The sequence below is a fragment of the Nelumbo lutea genome, chromosome 7 (assembly GCF_056320005.1).
Source record: "Nelumbo lutea isolate HS-2025 chromosome 7, American lotus-T2T, whole genome shotgun sequence".
Lineage (NCBI taxonomy): Eukaryota > Viridiplantae > Streptophyta > Magnoliopsida > Proteales > Nelumbonaceae > Nelumbo > Nelumbo lutea.
In genome coordinates, this window is record NC_142690.1 from 19,225,899 (window position 1) to 19,238,293 (window position 12,395).

A 12,395-nucleotide genomic window follows, 5' to 3' on the forward strand; every position below is an offset into this window, starting at 1 on the left:
TCTGTTCTATATATGTGCTTCTCCCGTAAGATAGAGGAGAGAAATACCCTGTGAAAGAGAGAAGCATGGAAGTAGAATAAGTCAGGACTGACCAACTCAGAAGACCAGGGACCAATAAGCAAATCAATGTTACCTTTTCTGAAGGCTTATATTCTTCTTTCTTGTGTTGAAAGAATCGCATTTGCTTTAATGGTTGGAATGTGTGTTGGCACAACCTCAATTGAAAAGACGGGCAAATGCTTATTTGTATTCTATATATATTTTTGGGTTGGGGGTGACTCGTGCCGAAAACGCATAATACTAGGAAAACATATAAACCATTCAACGGGTGTCATAAAAGTGGTAATGAATCAGGTGTTCATCATTTTTTTTTTTTTGGGGGGGGGGGGGTGTATTGAATCTTTTGATTGTTTAAAGGTCAAAGCTCTTCCGATGCCCTGACATCATAAATTTACCCTTAATCAGTTGCTTATTGCTATAGCCTCTTAAGTAGATGATTGGATCAGATGTTTTGACATTGAAAGTCGTAGGGTTCTACTGACTTCTTGGTTCTGGATAGTTGTGCAGCCATCTGACGTTCATTTAGTCCTTGGTAGAGGTTGTCCCTTCATCTATGAGCTTATTTATTAGCATAAACTTTACTTGAACTTCACAAAATCATAATTATTAATTTGGTCTATTATCTGTAACTCTCCGTGATTTTTCTACCATTCTCTTAAACTTACACCATCAGCCTATCTTGACTTTTTTGATTACTCCATAGAGACCCCCTTATTAGATTACAATGATGCATTGATGCCCTTATTGAACTCTATCGTTTTAACAAAAATTCCAAAAATAGGCTCATTCATTTACTCAAATTAAGCCATCAGGTGTATAGGTTTCCCTACCTTTTCCTTCAAACCAAACATAGCCTTAGTGTTTGAATCAACCCCATAATTCAAGACCAAAGATTGAAGATAGTGATTGATGAAGACTGAAGGCATTTCATGATGATAGATAAGTGACACTTCATAGGGAGGTGGAGAGGAAAGAAAGTGGGGGTGGGGGTGGGGGTGGGGGGGGGGGATGTCCGCACAAAGTTGGTCCACGTGAGAGTGAACTCAAAGGATTGGGAAAGGGGAGACGGGCCAAAGAATGAAGAGGTTGTTTGTAGAGGCAATCGTTGGAAATGTCTGGTCTAGGGAGGGTGAAGCAGACGTTAGAACTGGAAATCAAGGTCTCTACATGAAGGTCAGAAGGTGGGAGAGTTGGATAAAGGGAAAGGTTAAACTTTTTGAAGGCCATCTAGTAGTAGTGGAATCTACAAAATCTTTAGAAGAGTTAAGAGCATGGGCAGTGTGGAGATGGGGAACAAAAGGAGGTCTGAGGCAATCAAGTTACCAAATGAAAGGTTTCTCTTCATTTTCCCAAATGAAGAGGAAGCCAGAAGTGTTTGGATTTCAGGGAGCAGGAATGTAGATGGTGAGTAGATATGCCTAGTACCGTGAAATGTAGCTTGCTTGCACTGGAATGGAGAGGTAAGGCCGGCCTATTGGGTTTGCATCTTTGGCTTGCTTTTACATCTATGGAATGCTAAGGTGATTGAGAAGATTGGTAACTTCTATGGAGGTTATTTGAGTACTGAAAACTTCACTAGTATTAGAGAGACAACGGAGTATATTTGTATTCAGGTGAAGTGGCAAGGTCACACTCTGACACATTTGAATTGTTAGTAAGGCTGCGTTTGGAAATGGTGCAAATAAGTGTGAATGCAAATATGTAGTGTGTAAAACGGTTTATATAAGTTGCAAAGTTGGGTTGGTTTTGCACTAACAAATTTATCTTCTTATCAAACAAACTTTTAGTTGTGATGGATGCAAACATGAATTCCAGTAAAGCATATGCTTTTTTTTTTTTTTTTTATCAAAAGCCCACTTAATGCAGATTTACTTCTTTTTTATTGATGCGCTTTTACATCTTAGTATCAATGTAAATATGCATTGGTCTGTCATTTGTCAATACATAAATGTAATGTTGCTAGACACAGGTAAAAGTGAATCAGAATGCATACCTTGCACCGGGATGGGATTCACACTCCATTTGCATCATTTTCAAATGCAGCTTCAAGAGAGGTTGGATTTGAGACTTTCAAATTTCAAATGAAGAGGACTTTTTTTGAAAGAGTGATGTGTACTTGGTATGGAGAGATTGGGCTAGTTGGGTCTTGGGTGGGAGAAGTTAGGGCAAAGGGGAAGTAAACTGCAAAAAGATGCTCATCGGTTGGTTGTGGGGTGACAAAAAGTCTCGTTTGAGGGGGCGAGCTCAACACAGGAAGGACCACTACGGCCCATGTGAAAGGGCCAATTGAGGTCATGCCACTTGTTAGCTCAACCCATTTCTCTATTGAGCCTTTTTTGAACCCAGCCAGACCTAGGAGAAAATGGGTTCAATAAAGTCTGCCTTAAACCTTGTAGTTGAACTCTTCACGTCACCAAATGTTTCCTTAGTCGAAAGGGATCTTGAGTTGGGCTTCAAGAGGAAGGACAACTTCAAATGTAGTCGGTGGATCTTATTGAGGCCATTGAATGCCCTTTAACTAGGTGTGATAAAAAAAAAAGGTTAGATGACCAGGAGACTTAATAGATGGAGAAGTTGGGATGGCTCTCACCGAATCAGAAATGGTGGTGGTTGTGCAAGGGAATGACAAAGGTTCATTGGAAGCTTTAGAGGAGTTACCGGATGTGAGCCTTATTGCCTTTTTTATCGGTAGAGGAGTAGGTGATGGTTAGTGAGGTCTCTATCTCAACTCTAAGGAAAATAGGTACGGTTGAAGGGCCAACGATATCACTTGAGGGTAGAAGCTATGTTAAGGAACCTTCTACTTGGGTTTTCTCAAATCCTTTTGGAGTTTGGGGCTTTCTTGAGGGTATCTTTAAAAAGTATGGAGGGATTAACAAAGGTGTACTAATGGAGGTTGAGAATAGGGTGTTAGAGGAGAGAGGAAGAAAGGGGAGGATAATAGAGAGGGAATTGTTGAGGCTCTCTTGAGGCCTCAATGACAATGGGGGTGAAGAAAGGGCTAGGGCAGCACACCAAAACCTTTATCTTTTTAAATAAAGTTAAGTATTTTGGAATATTAGAGGCCAAATTCATGCCAAAAGAGTAGTGGTGGGATCATATTTAAATTCATGGAATCTGGATATTCTTTATCTTCAAGAAGCCAAAATGGAGGTAATGGAAGTTTAGACAATAAGGAATGTCTAGGGAGATGTGATTGTGACTGGGAGTTTCTTCCAATTATTAGCACAACAAGAGGCATGGTGGTGATTTGGGACGTAAATTTAGTAGAGGCAAAGGGTAAGAAGGTGGGGTAGTTCTTAGTCTTAATTTTGTTTCAAACCTTGGAAAAAGGTTGGGAGTTTGTTTTATCCTTAGTTTATGGTCCAAATGATAATAGGTGTAGGGCTGATTTTTGGGTTGAACTAGATGCGACAAAAGAGGACTAAGACAAAATGTGGGTGATAGAAAGAGATTTCAATATTGTTCGCTTCAATTATGAGAAAAAAAGGAGGTAACAGAACAAGTAGAGGAATTAGGGGTTTTGTAGGTTTTATGGGAAGGTGCAAATTGGTGAATCTACCTTTGTTGGGTGCGAAATACACTTGGACAAACAATCAAGAGGGGGCAACCCTGGTAAAATAGGACCTGTTTATGGTGTCTATACAATGGGAAGAGAAGTTCCTCGACCTTTCTCTTGAGGCTTTGTTAAGACCTTTATCTGATCACACCCTCATTTGTCTAGACTGCAGTAGTTTATAACCTAAGATTTCACCCTTTAGGTTTGAAAATTTGCAGCTGAAAGAGAAAGGCTTTGTGGATCAGTTAAAGTGGTGGGAAGATTTGCATGTGGAAGGGCCATCCAGCCGTCTGATCAGTAAAACGTTGAAATGCTTAAAGGGGTAAACCATAAGAAAAATTTTTGTCTAGAAACAATTTTAAAATTTGACGAAGTATAGAAAGAAAGGCAACTTTCACAAGAGGAGAAGAGGATAAGATTGGATGCATAGCTGGAGTTTGATAAAAATTGCTTTTCAAGAGACAAGTAAGTGGAGGCAATGCTTGAAGTGTTTCTGGCTGAAGGAAGGAGATAGAAACACGAAGTTCTACAAAATGACCAATAATCAAGAGGTTGATAGTGGATAGGGAAGTGATCAAGGAGGAAAGCAAGGTCAAGGATCATATTTTGAGCTTTTATGAAAATCTATATGGACTAGGTAGACAAACCCAATTTATTTGGTGGGCTTGATTTTGATACCATTTCAAAGGAGCAAGCTAGAGGTTTAGAGAGGGATTTCAAGGAAGAGGAGGTATGGATGCTAAAATTTCACAAAGAGAGACATCTTGCGAGTATTAGAGGAATTTTATCATTCAACAACACTTAAAAAAAACCTGAATTCATTCCAAAAAAGAAACTCAAGGATTATAGGCCAATAAGCTTGACAGGTAGTATTTACAAAATACTTGCCAAAGTTTTAACAAGGGGACTAAAATCGATGTTGCAGAGCATAATTTCGTATGATTAAGTAGCTTTTGTAAAAGGACAACTTATGGTGGATGGGGTGTTGGTAGCAAACAAGTTAATTAACTCTAAGCTAAGGAGTCAAAGCATTGACATATCATGTGAAGTTGATCTTTAGTATCATGTAAATTGGCACTTCTTGAACTATGTTCTTAAAAGATTCAATTTTGGTACAAAATAGAGAAACTAAATCAAGGTTTGCATTACCATTAGCACTTTTTCAGTTTTGGTGAATGGAACATCTTGTGGGAGATTCAAAAGTTCGAGGGGACTAAGGCAAGGGGACCCTGTTTCCCCTTCCTTGTTTATTTGTTTAACAAAAGCCTCGAATAGAATGATGAGAAGGGTTGTCTCGAGAGGTTTTGTTGAAGCTTTTGTAGTAGGGAGTGAAAGGGTGGAGGTTCCTTTATTACAGTTTGTTTATGATACTTTGATCTTCTGTGATGCATCTAGATATCGGATTGGCTACATAATGACACTCAAATGGTTTGAGGTAGTATCAGGTCTTCATTTGAACATTCATAAAAGTGAACTAGTGGTTGTAGGTGAAGTTTTGGAGTTGGAAAGTTAGGTAGAGGAATGGAGTTGCAAAGCGGGGAGGATTCCATTTATGTGTCTGTAAATGCCGCTAGGAACAAGATGTAACTCCAAGGCAATATGGGAGCCCATTGTGGAGAGAATATAAAAGAGTTTGGCGTTTTGCAAAGCCAGTATGTATTATATGGAGGCAATATAACTTTGCTAAAAAGTGTGCTTTCTTCTTTACCATTATACTTATTATCTTTGTACCCAATTCCAACTAGTGTGACAAATTGTATAGAGAAGAAAATGAGAGATTTTTAGTGGAGAGGATGGTAGGATGAGAAGGAAAAAAATATATAATCTAATTAATTGGATTAAGGTGTGCAAATTCAAACTACAAGGAGGTTTAGGTGTGCATAGGGTGAAAGGTGTCAATACAGCCCTCCTGGGCAAGTGGTTCTAGAGATTGGTAATAATTAGGGAGGACTTTGGAGTAGAGTGGTGGAGGCAAAGTATGGTTCTAGTAGTTCATTGTGGGAACTAGGAACTTCAAATCAAAATTATGGGTGCTTAGTGTAGAAAGGAGTTGAGAAAGTATGACACCTTTTCTCAAAAGGGGGAAAGTTCAAAATTGGAGATGGATTTAGAGTAAAATTTGGGGAAGATGTGTGGCATGGAGATATACCTTTGAAGGAAGTTTATAGTTCTCTTTATGAGGAAGCTTTAAAGAAAGAAGTAAGCATGGCCGAGAATATACAAGTATAGAATGGAGAAGTGGCATGCACCCTCAATTCAAGAGACATTTGAATGATGAGAAGTAGAAGCAATGATTGATTTGCTATAGAGGTTGTATAGCATCCAAGTGGACTTGAGAAGAGATGATAGAAGGCTTTATGTTTGGGACAAATCTAGAAACCTTTTAGTTAAATCCTTTTACAATTATTTATCCAGCTTAGAGGATTGAAAAATTACAATCAAGATTGTTTTGTGCAAAAATGTGCCCACAAAGTTCTTTCTTTATGCGAACTATCTATTTGAATAAGATCCTAACCAAGGACAATTTGGTGAGGAAATCCAAGCAGTTGGCCTCCACTAACTGTGTGTTTTGTGAGGAGCATGAGGAATTTATGAGTGACTTGTTGGTATTTAAGGCCATGTTTGATTTGAAGGAAAATGTAGGGAAAGGTAGGGAAACCTTTATAAAACCTTGTATTGGTTTTTTTGTCTTTCCATTCTTTTCCCTACCTTTTCCTTCAACCCAAACATAACCTTAGGGGATTATCTAAGAAAGGAAAGCTTGCTTGGAACCTAACCCCTACAATAATGTTTTGGTGCATCTAGCAGGAGAGAAATACAAGAACCTTCAAGCTTAAACAAAGTTCTTCAAATTCAATTTTCCAAAAAATTGTAGAAAAACTGTTCTTGGTTTTCTATAAACAAACTGTTTAGGGGTAGAACTTACAATTCTCTTTTTATTGAAAATCTTTTTGTAAATCAAAGCTAGAGGGTATAGGGTTGTTTGGACAATGTTTTATAAATCCCTATGCACACTTCTTGTTGTAAACATGAAACAATGGTGTCAAAAAATGTTTTCTTTCTATAATAAATTTTACTTTACCTATTGTTAAAAAAATACCATTGGTGGGTTGCGAGATGAGTAACCATAAACAATGGTGACATAGTGGAGAAAAGGATTTGGTCAAAGTTAGTTTTAATAATGGTATACATGGATCACTTCTATCTTATGGTTACCGATGTTGACTTGTTGAAGGGTAAATGTATGCTAAAAATAAAATTCTACCAAAAAATAGTTAAAAATAAAGGGGTCCTATAGGAGGGGTGTCTGGAGGTATTGAAAAGTTGGTGTAAATTCAAGAGAATGTTATAAAAGTAAAGGGAGTTTCAGATAATAACCCTTATTCATTTGTTTCTAATCAATCATCATCCAAAGAGAAACTACATTTTTATAAGATATTGGATTGAGAATGGATTTCAAAACCCCCATCCCTTGTTGCAAAAGTTACATGGATCATCTACCCAAGCCATGAGTTTGATATTAAAAATGTTAATATATATATATTTAATTTTCCTACTCTTTCTCCAAAATCATAATGGGTCAAACATATAAAATACTAAAATACCTATCTTCAAGGGATTAAAGATAAAATGAAAGGGAATTAAAATTATTCTTAGTTTCACCACTCAATGAATTATTTCACTGTATCACTTCAATCTCCTACCAATATTAATAGTAGGAACAATGTAATTGGAATGATAGTAAGAAATAGCTCCACATAGGCATAGGTGGTAGGGATACTTCCATGCCACTTGCATGGTTGCATGGGTGGGTTGGTTTAATATACCCAACACCCTATATAGGAATATTAGTGGGTTGGTTTAATATACCCACATTGACCCAACTATCAGGTTAGCCTTAGTTGAGTTTTGCATCAAGCTCTGATGTAAGGGAAGGTGCTGGTTTAGTTGATAAGGTCTCTCCAGGTGATTGTAGTGGAGAGTTGGATCGAATCCCACTTTCAACACAGTTAGGCAGGTTATGGATTTGGGGATGGGCTAGTAGCACATGGCATGGGTGATGTTTGAACCATTATGACCCGATATCCATGTTTTTTTAATTATTTTGATTTTTTTATTTTATATAATTAGGGGGTTGGGGAGGAGGTCTGAGAACTTTTATATTTTAAAAAGTTTGTGTATTGATGTATCCAAGTGTATTTGGGTACATTGATACAAATGCGATATGCCCAATACAGGATTTCCAAGGTAAAAAACACATGGTATGCGTGGAATGGTATAATATTAATGTCATTCCCCATTTTGTTTTGTACATCGATGTTGCCCTATACAAAGGTGAATATCATAATCAACTAGTATAAATTTGGCAATTCTAAAATTCAAAATTTAAACTGATGTCCCATATTGATTGTGGTTTCCACCTTTTATTTTTTTATAATGAGATATAACATTAACTAAGAAGGAAAAATAAGTATAAGGTTCCAACCAATATAAGGGATTATCCTCACCAAATTGACCTAGACCTAAATAACTTGGCCTTCTCAACCAGTGTTTGAGCACAAACTATTTGAGATATGTTTTTATACAAAAACTTAATTGACTCAAAATAATATACCAACTTCAAAATTTGATTGACACAACAAAAAAATTGACAAGAAATGCCATTCAGATATCCATTACAACCCTCCATTAAAGATTTTAGAGTCTAAAATAATGCAAATTAATGACCAATTTAGAGATTTTGCCATGCACAGAGCTTCCCAAATAGCAGCACATTCTACTTCAAATTGATCCAGAATCTTTTCTAATCTCCTACCTATGGTCATTAAACATTTAAGCTTGTAAGAAAAGGCACAAACTCCAAAAGTTGCAAAAGAGAACTTATCAACTCCTCTATCACAAAAAAGAAAAAATGTTATTATTTCCCATGCCAACAACGTTTTGATCCAGAGAGGAGTTTAGTTTGATGGGAGGGGTATCCACTCAGAAACATAGGTATAGAATTCTTTGGACAGAACGAAGAACCCAACTACAAGACCTATTTATGTTACAATTTTTTTTTTCATTGCACGCTTGCCATAAAAAAACCAAACAACAACAATCCAAGATAATAGATTTTTAAAATCAGCACTTGATGGACCTAAATTAGATAAAAACTAAAAAAACTGGTTAACATCATTGAACAAATTAGGTTGAAAGGTAAAAGCCCAAGGACTAGTAAAAAATAAAGCTCTCACAAAAGGATTACCAGTCCAAACATTTTCCTTTTCATTACCACTTGGAGTACAACTGTCTTCTTGCAACATTCCCCAATTAAACATTTTGCTCCTTGAGATTATAAAGTCCCATTTTGAGGGTCAATTTGTTCATATCTTGATTTTAGATAGAGAACAGTCCTTTTGGATTACCAGTCCAAACCATTCTATCCATCCTTTTGTTAAAGAGATGTGTGGACAAGATATTCTCAACATTTTCATCCACAAAGATATGCAACTGGTTAGCATTTCATTCTCTTACATTTTCATTAAAAAGGTCCTTAATTTGTAACATTTCGCTAAGCTCTAGGTTCAGGCCCCATTAGGCATCTAAGACCAGGATCAGACAGAACCTAAGCTACATTCCAAATATTAAGTTCAGAGTTTATGGGCACCTAGACTCCAATAGAAGGGAACATACATTTTAACTGCTTTGCTATGGTTTTCCAAATTAGTGAAGTATACACATTGTAACGGATAGTTTGGAGAACTGATTGCACTAAAACCTGCTTGCTAGCAAAAGATAATGGAATAGATTTCCAATTGCTTAGTTTTGATCTCAGTATTTCTAAGATGAATTCAAGGGATTTTGATTTATCAATTCTCCACAAGAGATGCACCCCCAAGTATTTGGCATTAGAACTAGTTGGGCTAGGGGTGGCCATGAGTCGATCTCTTCACGAGCTATTTGAACTCAGCTTGGATCGGTTTCAAATGAGATTCGAGCTAAGCTCGAGCCCAATTTACAGGTTCAATTAATATACGAGTCGAGCTTGAATATATATATATATATATATATATATATATATATATATATAAAATAAATTTACTATAATTCTTAATTTTTTAAATATCAAATAAAAATATTTTTTGTATATAATTTTTTTATTTGTATAAAACATTTTTCTCAAATCGAGCTTGAGTTTAAGAGTTTTTTACCCGAGTCAAGCTCGAGCTCAAGGTTCTAGCTCAAACCAAGATCGAACCGAGCTCGAGCCTTGTACTTCCTTGGTGAGCTGAGCTTGAGCCTCGTACTATTTGGCTCGGCTCAACTCAAATCCACCCCAAGTTGGGGCATCTTTAATTGACATCTAATCATTCTAGAGCCTTAGAGAGGAGTTCTTTTATTAAAATAAATTTAAAACTTTGAGAATTGACAATTAAACTAGATAATTTTTTTCAAGTATTTATCGACTCAACAAGAACCACAACCTCCTCTCAAGTAGCCTTTCCAAACAAGCGCACATCATTAATAAAAAGCAAATGAGAAACAACTAGGGCATTTTGAACTATTTTAATTCCTTTGAATTTATTCTCTTCATTATTTATAGATCAGTCTAGTTAGACCTTTCATAGCCAAGACAAATAAATATGGTGAAATTGGATCCCCTTGCCTTAATCGGCTCCAAACCTCTGATTGTCCTTTTAGAGTGCCATTGATTAACATAGAAAACTTAACAATTAAAACACAAGCCCTAATCCTATGACACCAATTCTCAAAGAATCCCAAAGATTTCAGAACCCACCACAAGAAATCCCATTCAAGAGAGTCATAAGCCTTTAAAGTATCCAATTTCATTGCCATTAGGCCATCTCCGCCTCTCCTTGTCTTCATGAAATGAATTACTTCCTGAACCACTACAACATTGTCTTGAAGTTGTCTATCTAGAATAAACACAATTTGGAAGAATGACACATTTATAGAGGAGGAGTTTCAACTTATTAGCCATGTTGAAATTTATAGAACATTGCTATGGCTAATTGGTCTGAAATGTTTCACCATGCTAGGATTCACAATCTTGAAAATTAAAGTTATAAAACTTTGATTTATCCTTCCCACAAACTTATTATTTTTGAAAATGTCCACCACAAATCCATAAATATATTTTTCTAAAGCTTGCCAAAATCTTTGGTACATCATAGTTAGGTGCCTTTAGAGGGCATATTGACAATACTAACTCTCTAATCTCCTCCATTGTGTGGATGGTTATGAACATCTCATTGTCCTTCTCTGAAATCACCTACTCCAAAAGACCCTCAATTGGTTCAAATGGTGTTTTTCTACAAGATGTAAATTAATCTGTAAAAGCCTTCACCAAAATTGCAGCAATATCCTCATGATCTGGCTTCCATTCTCACTTGTCGGATTTTAATGAAAGAAGTGTTTAAATCACCTTGCCTCAATCAAAGTTGTCTTGATTTTCTATTTCCAAAATAGCTCTTGCTGAGCTAGGAAGTTTTCTTTCAATTTTTTTTATACAAGCTATCCAATCCTCATTTCTATCATGTCTATTATTTAATTCTAGTTCCACCATTTACACCCATTAATCAAGGTTTTCCAAATTTTCTCATTACTTTCTCTTTAATTTAAAATTTTGCCATTACATATCCATTTCAAAGCTTATTGATATGATATGTGATACTATATTTTGATTCTTGAGTGGATGCATGCTATAGGGGTTTTAGGCTCGAAAAGAGTAAAGTTTGTGCAATCATAGGAACAATGGTACCGAATATCTTTACTCAGATGTAATTATTTGGGTCCTCTCAACAAAAGTGGCCACTCTTTTAATCCTACCCATTTCCACTATAATATGGTTCAACCATTTGTTACTTCCATTTTGGGCCACCGTCAGGTGGATCATGATGGCTAAGTTGAGCTGGTTTGCTTTGAGAGTGCGTTCTGTTTTTGGATTTTAAGAGGGGGAAATTTCGTTAATAAGATTTTGGTTCCCATTGACCAAGAAATCCATGTTTTTTTTAGATTTATGTAGGGACTAAGAAAATTTTATTTTCCTGGGTTTTACTTACTTGTGCAAGTGATACCCATTCTCCTGGGCAGGTAAATAACTTTCCCATTTGGGAGAAGTTGCCAACACTTAAATGGGATAAAAGGATAAAATTGCTCCTTTTAATAATTATTTTTTTATGATTAAAATGGTCATTGCCTTATTTACTTGGGAAATAAAAGAATATGGGTAGATAAATGCATTTACCCAAGTAAGCAACTTACTAAAAAGCAAATGGGGCGTGAATGGAAAGTCACATAAAGAAATTGCAACATGTATGATGTTCAAGATTGGCATATTTCATTGATGGGTCCCATATAGTTGGACCCAATAAAAATATACTTAGTTGGAGAGCATATGAGTGACATGGATGTCGTAGCAACACATATCCAATTATCAGGTATGTAGAGAATCGAGATTTGATCCCCACAGAGCACACCTCACAATGACCCCGCAATCCCATCCCACAGTTTATTGAGAACATCTCCCATTGAATAACAACACGAAATACGGTAGATGTTCTCAATATGTGGCTGAGAGGCGTCATGAGGTTGGTGTGAGGACGCTCTATGAGGATCAAATCTGGACTCATATGTAAAAGTATTAGGATCTTCATGGTGGGCCTCACCATGCATGATATCACCATTACTCTATAATTGAGATGGGCTCCCCATATAGCATGCCCCACATCACATCACCCCCATGCAATAGGAACATCTTTGGAATGGGGGA